Genomic DNA, 17,715 nt, shown 5'->3' on the forward strand with positions numbered 1-17,715 from the left:
CAGATGTCTCTTCCAGAACTTGGCTGGGCAGTAGCTGCTGACTGTGCTCTAGAACTTCATCCTCGCTGTATAGTGGAGCTGAGCCCACAGCATAAAATACTTTTGTGGCTCTAGAAACAGAAAAGGACAGAGGCAGGTTGAGGACAGTTGGGGGCACAGGGCCTGCTCCCGGGCCATGCCAACTAAGGGTTTTGTCTGACGAACCCACTGACTCTTGGCTGGGGGTGTCTGATGTCACTTGCGACGATGTCGAAGATCGAGTCAACCAATCAAGAATCGCTGGGTGTCTGGTCACGACACGAGTGCTAGCTGAGACTGGGAGCTCAGGCCTCTCGAAGTGACCTCTGCTGCCATAGCCCCTTACTCTGCTGCGACCTCTGCCTGCACCAGGAACATTTAAGCCTCTGCCACTCCCCTGTGCTGGGCCTGGCACTTCTCTGCCTGACATACTGTTACATCAAATAAATAAAAAGGAAATTAAAACATCCCACAAAAGCCTTTACTACAGATAACTGCACCGCTGGGCGGCAAATATATTTTTTCTTTTTCCGCTAAAACACCATACAAAAGCCTTTACTTCAGATTACTGCACCGCAGATCAGCAAAAGTATTTTTCTTTTTTCCCTAAAACACCCCACAAAAGCCTTTACAGCAGATTACTACAATGCAGAGCCGCAAATGTACTTTTTATTTTTCCGCTAAAACACCCAACAAAAGCCTTTACAACAGATTACTGCACCACAGAGTGGAAAATGTATTTTTATTTTTGTGCTAATACACGTCACAAAAAGCTTAACAGGAAATAACTGCACCGCAGAGTGGCAAATGTATTTTTTATTTTTGTGCTAAAACACGACACACAAAGCTTAACAAGTAATAACTCCACCGTTAAGCGGCAAATGTATTTTTTCTTTTTACACTAAAACACATCACAAAAGGCTTTACAAGAAATTACTGCACTGCTGAGCAACAAATGTATTTTTTCTTTTTGTACTAATACACGTCACATAAGGCTTTACAAGAAATTACTGCACTGCTGAGCAACAAATGTATTTTTTCTTTTTGCACTAATACACGTCACATAAGGCTTTACAAGAACTGACTACACCGCTGAGCGGCAAATATATATTTTCTTTTTCCGCTAATACACCCCACAACAGCCTTTACTACAGATTACTGCACCGCAGAGTGGCAAATGTATTTTTTTTTTTTTGCGCTAATACACGTCACAAAAGGCTTTACAAGAAATAACTACATCGCTGAGCGGCAAATATATATTTTCCACTAAAACACCCTATAGAAGCATTTACTACAGATTACTGCACCACAGAGAGGAAAATTTATTTTTTATTTTTGCGCTAATACATGTCACAAAAGGCTTCACAAGAAATAACTGCACTGCAGAGCGACAAATTTATTTATTTCTTTTTGCGCTAATACATGTCACAAAAGACTTTACAAGAAATAACTACACCGCTGAGCGGCAAATATATATATTTTTTTCCGCTAAAAAACCCCACAAAAGCCTTTACTACAGATTACTGCACTGCAGAGCTGCAAATCAATTTTTTCTTTTTGCGCTAATACACGTCACAAAAGACTTTAAAAAGAAATAAGTGCACCGCTGAGCGGCAAATCAATTTTTTTCTTTTTGCACTATGTGGGGACTCGCTCTGGTAGACAGCATTAGCGGACACTGTATAGAGGCAACAACAAATTCTTTGGATCAAACAGTTCAGTGTTTTATTCACACTTTAGGCAAGTGACAAAACAAGCAGTCATATTCAAACAAAATGTCACCTTGCGGTGTTGGTGGTAATTCAGACCATGCGGCAATTCTGCTTCAAGGAGTCCTTGCTGATTGCAGCACCAACCTGTTTTTACGCCAAACAGGTAGCAAGCCTTCATCCAGACATAAGGCTCCCAGATCTCAACAGAGAGACATCGCTTCTGAGCCCAGCTGCCTATTTAAGGACAGCCAGGTGCTGCCAGAACCCGGACCATCATTTAAAATCCAGTCCCGTATTTGACCTCACCTGGCTGTAAATCAGCCCAGCAGCACATGCTGGGAGTAAAATATCTGTTTTCCAAAACCAAACCTCTCACTGTGTCACATACCTACCCCCCCCTTTGTTCAACCCTGAGGGGGTGAACACACGCCAGACAGTGTACCCGGAACAGGGCATCCGCGTTTCCCTGTAACCGGCCTGCCATGTGTTCCACCGAAAACGTAAAGTTTTGTAGGGAGATAAACCATCGGGTGACCCGGGTATTTCTGTCCTTGGCCTGGCTCATCCACTTGAGAGGGTAGTAGTCATGCACCAGGGGGAATTTTCTCCCCAATAAATAATAGCGGAGAGATTCTAGTGCTCACTTGATAGCCAAGCACTCTCTCTCCACTATCTCCATTATACTATACCGGGTCTCGGCTGGGGTGAGCCTACGGCTGAGGAGGACAACGTGATGCTCCTCCCCGTTGACTTTCTGAGACAGTACAGCACTTCGGAGGCATCGGTCTGAACTATAAACTCCCTTTTGAAGTCGGGCGTCACCAAAACTGGGGACCCCTACAGGGCCGACTTCAAAGCAGAGAAGGCCTCTTCCGCCCGATCATCCCAGCAAACCATCATTGACTTGTGTCCCTTTAAGAGTCCTGTCAAGGGGGTGGCTAGAGTGGCAAAGTGGGGAACAAACCTCATGTAATAGCCAACCATTCCCAGGAATGACTTTATTTGCCTAGTGGTGACAGGTCGGGGCCAATTCCGTATCGCCTCTATTTTGTTCACTTGGGGTTTGATGACTCCTCGCCCAATGACATACCCCAGGTACTTAGTCTCTTCTAACCCTATCGCACATTTATTTGGGTTAGCGGTTAGGCCAGCTCCTTGAAGGGAGTCCACTACAGCCTGCACTTTGGGTAGGTGACTTTCCCAGTCGGTACTGTGGATGACAATATCGTCCAGGTAAGCCGAAGCGAACCAATGATGTGGACGAAGCACAATGTCCATTAGTCGCTGAAATACAGCCCCTCAGGTGTGATAAGGGCAGTTTTAACTTTGGCAGCCTCTGTTAAAAGCACCTGCCAGTACCCTTTCGTGAGGTCCAAAACAGAAAAATACCAGGCTTGTCCTAACCTCTTGATGAGCTCATCCACCCGGGGCAAAGGATACGTATCGAATTTGGAAACGTCCCATCCAGCTTGGGTATCAATACTATAGGACTGGCCCACTCACTTTTCAACTCCTCAATGACGTCTAGCTGCAACATTAGCTGCACCTCCTCCGATATGGCTTGTTACCGAGCCTCGGGTACCCGGTATGGTTTTAATCAGACTTTTGTCTGAGGCTCAGTGACAATGTCATGCTGGATTAGGGAAGTGCATCTAGGGAGGTCCGAGAACACATCTGTTCTAACTAACGAACACCCTGGCCTCTCGAGTCTGTTTAGAGGAGAGGCTGTCAGCAATTTTTACTGTGGCAGCTGCCTCTCTTGCATCAGACAGAGGGGCCTGTACCTCTTCACCTAGAAAACCCAGCCACGGTCTGTCTTCTGTACAGGTTTCCCTATCTTTACACAGTTTGAGTAAATTCACATGGTAAACCTGCTCTGGCTTTCGCCGCCCTGGCTGGTGTACCTTGTAGTTTACATCTCCAATTTTCTCGAGTACCTCATAGGGCCCCTGCCACCTAGCCAGGAACTTACTTTCCATGGTCGGCACCATAACCAAAATCCGATCACCCGGGTTAAACATCCGGACCAGAGCCTCCCGATTATAAACCCGACTCTGGGCTCGCTGAGCTGCCTCCATATGCTCCCTAACAAGAGGCAACACTGTCTCTATCCGATCTTGCATCTGGGTACTCAATGACACTTTTATGTGGAATGGGTTGTTGTTCCCACGCCTCTTTGGCCATGTCCAAGAGTCCACAAGGGTGTCTACCATATAGAACTTCAAAGGGCGAGAACCCAGTAGAGGCCTGGGGAACCTCTCCCACTGCGAACATCAGATAGGGCAGAAGGAGGTCCCAGTCCTTCCCATCTTTAGACACTACCTTTTTCAACATATTTTTAATGTTTGGTTAAACCGTTCTACCAGACTGTCCGTTTGCGGATGGTAAACGGACGTCCGTAGTTGGTTTATGTGCAACAACTAAGAGAGTTCCCTCATCACCTTGGACATAAAAGGGGTCCCTTGGTCGGGAAAACATCTCCATTAACTCCTTAGCTATGAGTTTGGCCGAGGTATGTCGCAGTGGCATCGCCTCCGTGTACCGAGTGGCATAGTCTAGAATGACTAAGATGTATTGATGCCCTCTGGCGGACATCGGTACTGTGCCTATGAGGTCCATAGCTATTCGATCAAACAGTACTTCGATAATCGGGAGAGGTACTAGGGGACTACGGAAATGTGGCTGGGGGCTAGTTATCTGGCGGGTCGGGCAAGACTTTCAAAACTCTTCCACTTCTTTGAATATGCTTGGCCAGTAAAACCACTGTAGAATATGATCCTGAGTTTTCTGAAGCCCCAGGCAACTCCCGAGAACCTGTTGGTGGGCTAGATCAAACACAAGATTGCGATAAGCCTTGGGGATCACCAACTGTTCAAAAGGGTCACCCTGTAGTTTTTTTAACTGATACAACATATCTTGATGAACCGCAAAATGGGGAAACACTGACTCTGCCCCAGGTTTTTGTGGTTCACCATCTACTATTAACACATTTTCCCACGTGCGGGTTAGGGTTGGGTCCCTACGTTGGGTGGTACCAAAATTATCCCCCGAGACATTGAGGTCTGCCAATTCAGGACCCGGCGGCAAGTCCTCCACGTCTCCCACCATCACACTTAGCGGCGTTGTCTCCCCCTCTTCCACCAAAGTGGCGGTCACCCCTACCACTGGCCCTTCGGTCTCAGGTTCCATGGGTTCTGGTCTCCCCCCTGAGCTGGGCCACTCTGCTAGGTTTACCCCTGTCTCATGGGTATCAGTCACTCTCATAGCAGGCCACAGTGCCGGGAAGCCCGGGAAGTTTCTCCCTATTATGAGCTCATAATGTAGATTTGTGGCGACAGCCACATTGTGGGTCCATCTACCTGCCACCGTGGTTAGAGACACCAGTGCGGTGGGGTAGTTTTTTAAGTCTCTGTGGATGCACATCACACCGAATTTCCGGCCAGGATACTCAGTGGACCGCACCAGGGTAGCCCTTACTAGGGTCACCAGACTCCCTGAGTCCAGCAGAGCCTCTGTCAGAGTGTCTCCTACTTCCACCTGGCACAAGTGATCTAGAGACTCTGGGGTACCTGTTGCACACAGCCTCCTAGCATATAGCGACTGACGGTAGCCATAGTTAGTGTCCAGGGGCTTAACCCAATGAGGACAGTCAGCCCTTACATGGCCAGGCTCCTGACACCGCCAGCAGACTATCGGAGCCAGGACCGCTGTAGGTACATCCCGGGAGGGTTTTATCAGGTCAAATCTCCGGGCCTTTCCCGACAGAACCCTCCTTTAGATTCCTGGTAGCTTCATAGCGTTCCACCAGGTCCACCATCTCAAGGGCATTGCCAGGAGACACCTGACCGATCCAGTACTGTAGAGGGTATGGCAAAGCCCTCCAGAACATATTGGCTAATAGTCTATCCAGCATAGCCGGGGGACTCAGCACATCAGGCTGTAGCCACTTTTGCAAGAGGCGGAGTAAGTCATAATACTGGGTCCTCGTAGGGTTAGCCGGCTTAAACCCCCACTGATGTACCCGCTGGGCCCGGACCAACACATTCACCCCCAGTCTTGCCAAAATATCACCCTTTACTTTTTGGTAGTCGGCCGCTTGATCATCCGGCAAGTCAAAATACACCCGCTGGGAATCAGATACCAGTAATGGAGCGACGACCTCAGCACACTGGTCACGGGGTAGCTTTTCCCTGATGGCCACTTTCTCGTACATCGCCAGGTAGGTTTTGATGACGTCTGCGAGGGTCATCTTAGGAATCGTGGCATGGACTACTTTCCGGGCATCGTGGACGCTCGGGGTTGCTCCTGCTGTCTGCAAAGCTATCATGTGTTGTAGCAGCAACTGGTTAGTCTCCTGCTGCTGCTTATTAGCCTCGCATTACTGCAGGTTTGTCTCTCGTGGCTGCAGATTGGCCTCTATGGGGGCCTTCACAACAGCCTCCATTTTGTCGTGGGGCACTGGTTGTAATACAGGTGGTTTAATGTACGCCAGCCTCAATCTTCTTGCCCGCATTCTGGTAGACAGGATTAGCGGATGCAGTATAGAGGCAACAACAAGTTCTTTGGATCAAACAGTTCAGTGTTTTATTCACACTTTAGGCAAGTGACAAAACAAATCAGTCATATTCAAACAAAATGTCACCTTGCGGTGCTGATAGCAGGACTAACTTGTTTTTACACCAAACAGGTAGCAAGCCTTTATCCAGACATAAGGCTCCCAGATCCTAACACAGAGACTTCGCTTCTGAGCCCAGCTGCCTATTTAAGGACAGCCAGGTGCTGCCAAAACCCATACCCGCATTTAAAATCCGGTCTGGTATTTGACCTCACCTGGCTGTAAATCAGCCCAGCAGCACATGCTGGGAGGAAAATACCTATTTTCTTAGACCAAACCTCTCACTGTGTCACAGCTAATACACGTCACAAAAGGCTTTACAAGAAATAAGTGCACCGTGGGCATCAAATGTATTTTCTTTTTGCGCTAATACAGGTCACAAAAGGCTTTACAAGAAATAACTACACCGCTGAGCGGCAAATATATTTTTTCTTTTTCCTCTAAAACATCCCACAAAAGCCTTTATTACAGATTACTGCACCACAGAGTGGCAAATGTATTTTTTCTTTTTCCACTTAAACACCCCACAAAAGCCTTTACTACATATAAGTGCACCCCACAAGGGCAAATAAGACATAGAAATATTTCCTTGTAATAACCCTTGTTAATGCCTGTATCAAACAGCACTTGCACCCTAATAAGAATGGTTTGCTGGAATTACAGTGCTGTATAATGGCAATTTGAGTGCCCAGTCAGTGCTGCAAAGTCTAATAGGAATGTACCTAAAACCCAGGCTGCCATCTCCCCGAATGAACCTTATTCAACAGAAATGCAGTGGAATGATTCCTCCCTATCCTTTCCCTACACCTTGAATTTTCGGCACTTGTAAATAATTTTTTTTTTTAGAATGAAGTTTTTTCTATCACTGTCCCTCGCACCTGCAGACACGTTTCTCCCTGCACTGGTGAATGGCAGAATTTAAGATGGCTGCCATATTTATAGGGCTGTGACATCACAGGGCTGGCTGGCTGCTGATTGGCTGCATGAATGTCAGTATGGGTGATCCCGCCTTCCCAGAGTTCTTTTCTCCATGTCCTCACACGTGCAGCAGCCATTTTTGGAAAAATGCTATTCGTTACCACGAAGCACGAGGAAATTCACATTCGGTGCGAATCAAATTTCTCCTGAAATTCGTGACGGATTTCACTTCGTCAGCTTTGATTTTCTCATCTTTACTCAGGGCCCACCTGCCGGTCATGTTTTCAGGATTTCCTTAGTATTGAGCAGGTGATATAATTAGTGTCACTGCATCAAGACTTATTCATTCTGTGGGATTATCTCAAATCATGACTGGCAGGCAGTGGCGTGCCTAGGGCGTGTCCTTTCTCTGCCACCCCCCCCACCCCCAATACTTTAAAAAAATTGTACCCCCTCATAGAAGTATTGCCCTCATTGTAAGACCTTCACAGTAGTTTTGTACAGATGTGTGCCCCCCTCACAGTAGTTATGCCCACATTGTGCCCTCTCACAGTAGTTATGCCCACATTGTGCCCTCTCACAGTAGGTATGCCCACATTGTGCCCCCCCCTCACAGTAATAATCCCCATTGTGCCCCCTTCACAGTAATAATCCCCATTGTGCCCCCTTCACAGTAATAATCCCCATTGTGCCCTCTGGCTCTGTGCCCCCCTCCATAGTAGAAATGCCCATTGTGTCCCCTTCACATTAGTAATGACCTCCAGACCCCAAATCAGACCCCCATTAGACCCCCCCCCCCCAGTCAGACCCCCATTAGACCTCTAGACCCCCCAGTCAGACCTCCAGACCCCCAATTAGACCCCCATTAGACCTCTAGACCCCCCAGTCAGACCTCCAGACCCCCAATTAGACCCCCATTAGACCTTTAGACCCCCAATCAGACCCCCATTAGACTTCCAGACCCCATTAGACTTCTAGACCCCCCCAGTCAGACCTACAGACCCCCAATCAGACCCCCATTAAACCTCCAGACCCCCCCAGTCAGACCCCCATTAGATCTCCAGACCCCTAATCAGACCTCCAGACCCCAAATCAGACCCCCATTAAACCTCCAGACCCCCCAGTCAGACCTCCAGACCCCCAATCAGACCCTCATTAGACCTCTAGACCCCTAATCAGACCCCCATTAGACCTCCAAACCCCCAATCAGACCCCCATTAGACCTTCAGACCCCCATTTCTGACCCCCATTAGACCTCCAGTCTCCCCAGTCAGACCCCCATTAGATCGCTAGACCCCCAGTTAGACCTCCAGACCCCCAATCAGACCCCCATTAGACCTCCAGACCCTCCAATCAGACCCCCATTAGACCTCCAGACCCCCAATCAGACCCCCATTAGACCTCTAGACCCCCAATCAGACCCCCACTAGATTTCCAGACCCCCAATCAGACCCCGATTAGACCTCTAGACCCCCCAGTCAGACCTCCAGACCCCCAATCAGACCCCCATTAGACCTCCAGACCCCCAATCATACCTCCAGACCCCCAATCAGACCCCCCCAGTCAGACCTTTAGACCCCCCATTAGACTACTCCAGACACCCCAGTCAGACCTCCTGACCCCCCAGTCAGACTTCCTCCCCCCAGTCAGACCACTCCAAACCCCCCATAGACCACTCCAGACCCCCATTAGACCTCTCCTGACCCCGCATTAGACCTCCATATCAGACCTCAGTTCAGACTGTAAAATAATAAAGTTACTTACCTCTGAGCTCTCCTGCTGCCTGTCACGACCATGGTTATGGTCGTGACTCCTGATCCGCATGCTGTTGCCTGCGGTTTGGTTTTTGTCAATCACATGGTGAGGGCGGCTGGATTGTTGCCTCACATGTGGTTGCCGCTGGCAACATGTTTGTGCTTGGCAGCTTGCTGCAATCTGCATGCGGTTACACCTGGCAACCTGTCTTTGTAGTTGTGCCTTTTTATATGTTTGGTGTGCACGAAGTGGGTGTGTGCACTGTGATAGTTTCCCTTCACTTGTGGCTGCCCGAGGTAACGTGTTGTATTCTGTACATGTGGTGGCAGTGTCTCGGCATTCTGGCTGACTCCCAGGACACGGTTGCCACGCATGTCATTGCCTGCGGTAACAGCTGCAGTGTGATAAGGGTTTTTACACTTCCCCTGTATGTGGCTGTTTTCCCTTGCCTGGTCTTGGAAGGGTTAACTCCCTTCTGTGTGTGTGAACACTGGGTGTGTCTGTGTGGGTGTGGCTACTTGGGCCTATATAGCCTCTGCTGAGAACAGTAGTCAGAGGGGTACTTCAGCCATGGTCTGCTGGAGTCATCCTCCTACTTTTATACCACCTGCCAGTGAGGGCCACCCTTGTGGTCATAAGCAAATGTTATGTGATTTTATGTTTATGTGATGTCTGTTATTATTGCAGCTATGGTTCTGGCTTCCTGTGTGTTTATGTGTGCTGTGTCCTTTTATGTCTATGTGTGGACTTCAGCACTTGTGTCCAGGGATCCAGTCAGTGTGTCTGTGGCAGGTAGGGGTGGAAGTCTTTCACTCTCCTGCCATATCCATAGTCTGTTTATGTTTATATCCCCTTGCAGCTCGGCCAGTTTAGACTCCTGTTTCTCCGCATCCAGGAGGAACAGGTGGTCTACCCAGCTCCTAGTTCAGGGATCGGCGGAGGGTGAGTAGGGATCCGAGGTTCCTGAGCATGAGCCCTCCTACCTTCAAGGTCGGCTCATGCAGCTAGGAGTCAGGGTCAGATTAGGGATGCGTTATGAGGTGACCTGCTCCCTAATTCTGTGGTCCTGGCCAAGCAGCGACCTACCATCTCCTGACATCGCACGGCTGAGGGTTTTCCCCATCCTCAGCCGTGACACTGCCACTCTCCCTGTCCTGGCTGTCTTCTCTTCTCAGGACCCGCGCTGCAGTCACCTGACTTCCTGCAGCGTCAGGTCAGAGTGCGCTCTGTATGTCCTGACACTGCAGGCAGCCAGGACACAGCAGCGCTGGCCCTGAGAAGAGCGAGCAGGAGGTGGGGTAAATATTGGAAAGCGCTCACAGTGCTTCTCTCCTCCTCCTCCTGCAGACTAGTGAGTGCTTCCATTATGGAAAAAAGTTCCAAATCCTAGATTCTCTATTAATAATGAATTATATAGTTGCTCTATGACAAAAATTGTCACTTCATTGAAGTTTTATGTATTTATAACATAGATTTACTACACTTTACATTGTAATTTAGGCCAACTATAATGGAATTACAATACACCGGTAAAATGATGACATAAATGTAATCTAGCATTGAACCTTTAATGGAAGATCTTTATGAACAAAAGTTGCCAAAAAAACAGGAACCAGATTGCACGTTTAATACAAAAATCAGGGTTTGGTTGTTATTGATTCATGATAGCACCCTTGTGATGGTTCATTATTATTAATGTGTAAGATGCAGTGGTGTCTATCTTATTGTAGGTTTAAGTACATAGCCAGCAAATCTGCTGTAGTAAACCACTGCATACAATATGAATGGATGAGCGAATCCATTCTACATTAATCCATTCCAAACAAATCCGAAGTAATTGCACAAAATAGTGGCCTCCTTTTTACATTTCAAAAAAAATACACTTGTCATGTCTTCAGCAAGTTTGTTGTTCATTCATGCATAACTTTCATACATAGTTAATATGTTTTCTGTATAATTCTCTGTAGATTGTGTAACAGCACCATCTAGTGGCCGTTTTACATACATCTGCAGCTATTTCACACTACAAGTTTGGTCTACTTCAGCTTCCTTATCTTAGTGACATCATCATCCCTGCACATAGCAGCCATTTTCTTCATTCACAGTCATCACTGCATGAGGATAGCACATGGCTTGGAAGCCTCTTGAGACATCCTCTACATCTAAGCTCACAGTACCATCGCTGGTATGTCACATAGCCACATTACAGCCTGTTTGCTTCTGTTTTATATGAATTTTGCATATCCTTTTTCTTTCCTTTATAGCAGCTTATAGTTAGCAGCTAGGGACAATGCTTGTTATGCAGATAGGAAACATGCTCTGGTTAGATATGCATCTGTGTTTGTATGTGCATTACTATATGTCAGACCCCATTAGTAAGCACATTGTTTTTTCTGTTCCCCAGTTTTACCGCTGATTTACATCCTTGCAATAAAGATAAAGTTGGACGTTACTCCATAGTCAGCCAAAAAAAGAGGGAGGATATTGGCTTATATTTAGGTAGATTGAATTACTTGAGAAAATGTCAGGTTTTGTTATTAGGGACAGTATAGTGTATTGTGTCTGAAACAGCCAGGGGTGAAGCTGTCATATACAAACTGTGTTGAATTGCACAATACATGAGCTTTTGAAGAAACAGTAATCATTATTTATGTGCAGGAGCCAGCCTTTTTTCAAAATGTATACGTTTCAAGCATATTTTGCAGTGTTCGCTTATATTTTGCTGCAGATGTTTTTTTCCAAAAACTTTGCTTCAACACTTTATAAGTGTACAATAAGCATATTTGCAGCGTCATCGTAAATTTTCAGCAGACATTGAGCAATTGTGCCTTTTTTCCCCAAAACATGTTGCAAAGTTTCTACAGTTTATAAGCGTGCAATACATGAAATTTAGTGTGTCAGGATCACACTATTTTGGATGTCAGGTTTGTCCAATTCCAATTGCACTTTTTTCAAATAACCTGCTGCAAAGCCTCTGTAGTTTCTAAGCAACTTAGTGTCAGCAACAGTATATATCTTGGTTGCAGGATTGCCCAACCATTTCTTTTTCCCAAAAACCTGTTGTAAAGCTTCTCCAGTTTATAAGTGGGCAATAAGTGTATTTTTCCCCATCAGCATATGTTCTGCTCCAAACGTTGCACAATTGCGCATTTTTTTATCAGCTGTTGCAAAGTTTCTAGAGTTCATAAGTGTATAAATAAAAGTATTTAGTGTGTCAGTATATATGTTGGTTGGTTCAATTGTGCCTTTATTTCCCCAAAAAATCAATTGAAAAGCATCTACCATTTATAAGTGTACAATAAGCGCATGTTGTAGTGTCAGCATATATTGTTGCTACAGGTGTTCCACAATTGTTCCTTTTTTCAAAAACCAGTGGCAAATCTTCTACAGTTTATAAGTGTAAAAATAAGTGTATTTAATGCATCAACAGCATTATTTTATTTTGGTCACAAGGGTTGTCCAAATGCACCATTTTTCCTAAAACAAAACGAAAAATTGCTGCAGAGCTTGCATAACTTCAAATTTTTTCCTGTTGCAAAGCTTCTACACTTTATCAGTGTTCAATAAGCATATTTTAGTGAGTGAACAGAAGTGTATATTTTAGTCTTAGTGGTTGGGCAATTACAAAGATTGCAGTCCAGCACCAGGGATACAGGAATACAGAGGAACACAATTTGCAGGTACATAACAGGGAAGCTATTGTACTTGTTACAATCGCAATGTAACTATGTAAAATACAAACATATAATAGGAGTAGAGATGAACGAACCAGTTCGTAATGAACCGGATTTGTTATAAATAGAGTTGAGCGAACTTCTGTTTTAAGTTTGGCGTCTGAAGTTCGGCTTCCGGTTAGCGGAGAATCCCGATATGGATTCCGAATTCCGTTGTGGTCCGTGGTAGCGGAATCAATAATCGGCCATTATTGATTCCGCTACCACGGACCACAACGGAATTCGGAATCCATATCAGGATCCTCCGCTAACCGGAAGCCAAACTTTAGACGCCGAACTTAAAACAGAAGTTCGCTCAACACTAGTTATAAACTTTACCAGCACCATGTTACTACATATGTCAGTGGGAAAAAACACTAGGAAGAAGGATGCTCACATGACCCTAAAAGTAAGTGGCAGGGGTGGGCTTGCCCTGATTGGCTCGCAGGCCGACAGACAGCCTGGATGAGTCTATCAGTCCTGCAGCAGGCAGGGAGGTGCCCTTGCAGAACCAGCAGAATGTCATTCTGTGTTGGGCTGTAAATGATGGTGGGTGGGTCTTACAGTGTCTGCAAGAAAAAGGATCTTAGGGACAGTCAAAAGTTACAATTAAGCTTCTATTCTCTTGCCAGAAACATTGAAGGGAAAGAATAGAATTAGAAAGAAGAATTGTCTAGAATAGGGAAAGACAGGGAAAGCTGTCAGCCAGGGAGTGAGAAGAGAGATGCTCAGGTTGGGTGTTCCTCCTAGCAAAACCGCATCTGCAGCAGAACCTCAAAACCAGCTACCTGCATGGACATTTCTTTCATTTTTTCCCATTTTAACATATATTTTTTGGAGGGGTGGAATGGGGAGAGGAGATAAGCTCAAAACTGTACAACATACACTACTCACAAAATGTTAGGAATATTTGGCTTGTGGGGAAATTTTAGGATGAACCTAAAATGTACTATAGCCTTTACAGGTGAACTTAATGGGGCCTTCTCTAAACATTTGAATGGACATTTCCAATTGTTCAGTGTTTCAGTACTTTTTACACAACTTGCTGTTTTCTAACAAGGAGCTTAACGGCAAAATTTACAACAGATGTTTGATCCATGTATCGCCCAATACATTTCCTGGTTAAATTAGAATTTGTATTTAAACAGTCCTCCTCATCATGCTGTTCACATTTTGACATCATGAGACCAAGACGACACCTAACAATTGATCAACAATACCATGCCATTGCAAGGCTTCAAACAGGATGTTCTCAGACGGAAGTGGTCACTCAGCTTAGAGTGTTGCAGTGTCATTATCAGGTTGCAACAAAGATACAGATAGACTGGAAGAGTCACAGAAAGGCATAGTAGTGGTCCTTTGACCACATCCCACACTGATGACTTTATTGTGAACAATGCCCTGCGGAACCGGATGATGAATGCCACACAATTAAAGGCACATTTAAAGGAGGTGAGAGGTACTCAAGTGTCACGTCAAACAATTCAAAACAATTTATATCAGCATGGTCTGTGTGCTAAATGACCTGACCACACCGACAGGCACAGGCATCATCTTCTTGCATGGGCCAGGGAGCATTTATGCTGGATGAAGGACTAGTGGGCCTTGGTTCTGTTCAGTGATGAAAGTTGATGAGCAGAAATAATGGCTGCAAGTGATTTTGGAGACGTCAAGGAGAGCGCTATGCATCAACCACTGTTGGCTGGTGGTGGTGTTATAGTGTGGCCAGATGTGTCTAGTAAATACAGAACTGCCCTACACTTTGTTCATGGTACAGTGACAAGCCCATACTACTTGAATAACATCATTAATCCAGTCATTGTGCCTCTGCATGAACAACACAGGCATAATTTCATCTTCATGAATGACAATGCGCCAGCTCATTGAGGTTGCACCATTAGGGAACGGCTGCTAGAGAATGGGGTACCTCAAATGGAGTGGCCTGCACTTTCTGCAGAACTGAATCCCATTGAAAACCTATGGGATCAGCTGAGTCGCCATGTAAAGGCTTGTAACTCTGTACCACAGAACCATAATATAATATCACTGTAACGTGAACTTTTTAAGTTTTATATAAATGTCACCCGTAAGCCAAAAGTACCTAACTTTTTGTGTGTAGTGTGTATGTTTTACCATCCAGAGGATAGATGTAGCATATGGAATGTCAGTGAAAACACCTGAGATACTAGTCCAAACTCCATGTCAGGGCATCTCCACATAGTTCTTTATTTTTATTTTTTGGCTTAACTTTAGGAAAATAGCAGAGGTGTCTTACAATATGCAGGCTACCAGAGGAAAATATTTTGTACTGATAATGTGACATAGTACATAGGTCAAAATCCATGTGTGGGTGCATTTCCACACAGTTGAAATTTAATATTTTATACTGTACATAGCTGACAGTCACTGATAATACCTCTACTGTATACTGAGAGCTGTTCACGGGGGTGGTGTTAGCCAAGATATAAATGCATTAAATACACCTTTTACTTAATCTTTTGCCATAAAACTATATATCAATCTGATCAGCACCTCCTGCTCTATGACATGCTGCCTGCAGATTCCACTGCATTTTGTGGTGACAGGTGGTCTTTCAATAAATCCATAACCAAAAATCTGTAGAACATATTATCCTTTAGAACCTCTTATGATGTAAGTGAATTTGTGACTACTCTAGCTAACACAGTATCTTTTCTCAGGCCCATAATTATTTATCATTTGATAGGCACTGCTACATGCAAGTAGGAGGTGTGTCAATTGGGGCAAAAATATTGTCTTCATTGACTAACCTGGTTTTGACATACTAGGAAATAAAAATACATTTATTGAGATGAGAATCCATTTCATGATCACATTGATTGGTATGGCAGATACATTGATGATTTATTATTACATATGGTCTGGCGATGTATCTGCCATACCAGCATTTATGACAGTATGTTAATGACAATCTATTCAATATGTGGTTCACATCTTATTACCATTCTTTTTCAATACATTTTTGGACTTGACATTGAATTGAGAGGTGGGACAACCAATTAGTTCCAGTACAAACAGAAAGTCCACTGCTGCACACCTGAAGTGCTCATCCAAGACACATGGTGTGAAAGATACTGGTGGATGAATGTATCTGGAATAAAATAAATTGTAGCAACCAGATACGTTATGAGAAAGAAACAGGTGAATTGAATGGTAAACTAATAAATTATGGGATATCTGGATTGGATGTTGAAACAAGGAAGGGAAATAACTACACAGAAGCATAAATCAGATCAGATCATTTGATTGGTAACTTTAGAAAATCGGATAAGTATTCCACCAATCCGACACTGGTATTGCAACACAGCAACTGGTTTACAAACAGTCTCCCTGATTCCCTTCCTAGGACAGCTGTTTTATCCAAGTATGTATTTTTAAAAATTAAAAATCTAATGTGGATCACATCCCTGTAAAAAGTGTTCATTTGTTAAAGTTGGAAATTCTTCTCAAGATACATTGGACATGCTCTGTTTTCACATATACAGTTACAGTATATTAACTGCAATTCGGAGCACGTGAAAACCTCTTTAATCTTTAAGCCAATTGGATATTTCACTGCCATGTAAAACAAAAAAAAGATTTTTATTGATCTGTTTATATATCCTGCATTGGTGTGACTTTTTAGTTTTTAAAGCTGAATCATTGCTGTTCTATTATACATTTGTATTTTACATACCCTATTTTTCGGTCTATAAGACACACTTTTCCCCCCAAAAAAATTGAGGAAAAGTGGCATAATGGAAGCAGTTATTAGCATGTGGGAGGCATGGGGAGGTGAAGGTAGCACTGCCCTGGCTGTATTCAACTTCCATGGTCTTCTTCCGGGTCTCGCTGTGCACTGTGTCCTGACCACGCACAGTATCAGGATGTAGTGCATGTAGGCACGTACTATGACCTGATGCTGTGCACCGTCAGGTCACAGTACACAGCGCCACCCGGAAGAAGCATTGGAGCGGCGTGTCCTGCATCTGCAGCACCATCCAGAGCAAGAGGAAAAAGTTGATTTTTCTGATCTGAGGCTGATTGGGACTGGCTGGTCCGATCTGAGGCCGATAGGGTATGATTGAGGGTCTGATCTGAGTCTGATGTGGCTGAGGGGGTCTGATGGGTGACTGATATGAGTCTTATTTGGGCCCTGATTAGCGTCTCAAAGGGGGCTAAGGGGGTTTGATAGGGGGCTGATCTGATGCTAATGGAGGCTGGGGGGGTCTGATCTTAGGCTGATGGAGGCTGGGGGGTTTAAAGTGAGGCTGATCTGAGGCTGATGGAGGTTGGGGGTCTGATATGAGGCTGATGGAGCTTGTGGGTCTGATTTTGGGGTCTTATCTGAGGTCTGATGAAGAATGGCAGTCTGATGAGTATTGAGGGTCTGATGAGGGTCTGATCTGATGTCTGATGAAGAATGGGGATCTGATTTGGGGTTTGCTCTGAGATCTGAATGGAAAATATATTGTTTTTCTTATTTTTCTCCTCCAAATCCTAGGTACGTCTTATAGTCCGGAGTGTCTTAAAGTCTGAAAAATATGGTAGTTGCTTTATGTGTGAAATCAATACAATTGCTTATCCATTATGCACTTAAAAACATTGTTTATCTATTTTTTTTTTTCTTGTGGTTTTAACTAGTGATGTGCGAGTGGAATTTCAGGATACATTCGATTTGCAGGCGTGATGATGTCATTTCAGGCTGCGCGAGGTGCACGCCAGACCATCAAGCAAGATGGCGGTGGCAGGCCTGTCGTGAACAAATGGATCAGGTAAGTATTCTTTTTATTTTTTTTATTTTTTATTTTACACTCTGTTATTAATATCAGATGCCGCGATCATGTATGAACGCGGCATCTGAGGGTTACAATGTTGGGAAGCGGCTCAATCACCGCTCCCTGTCATTGCACCCACTACTTACAAAGTAATTCATCACAAAGCAGTTTATATTGTAAAATTCAGC

The 17,715-nt window shown here is 44.8% G+C and overlaps 1 protein-coding gene across 1 annotated transcript in view; it reads right to left on the minus strand.

The window, feature by feature from the left end:
* Positions 1-17,715, minus strand: part of TACR3 (tachykinin receptor 3) — a 390,525-nt gene that overhangs the window by 356,372 nt on the left and 16,438 nt on the right. The gene's annotated exons all lie outside the window — the stretch shown is intronic.

The sequence above is a fragment of the Bufo bufo genome, chromosome 2, assembly GCF_905171765.1.
Source record: "Bufo bufo chromosome 2, aBufBuf1.1, whole genome shotgun sequence".
Lineage (NCBI taxonomy): Eukaryota > Metazoa > Chordata > Amphibia > Anura > Bufonidae > Bufo > Bufo bufo.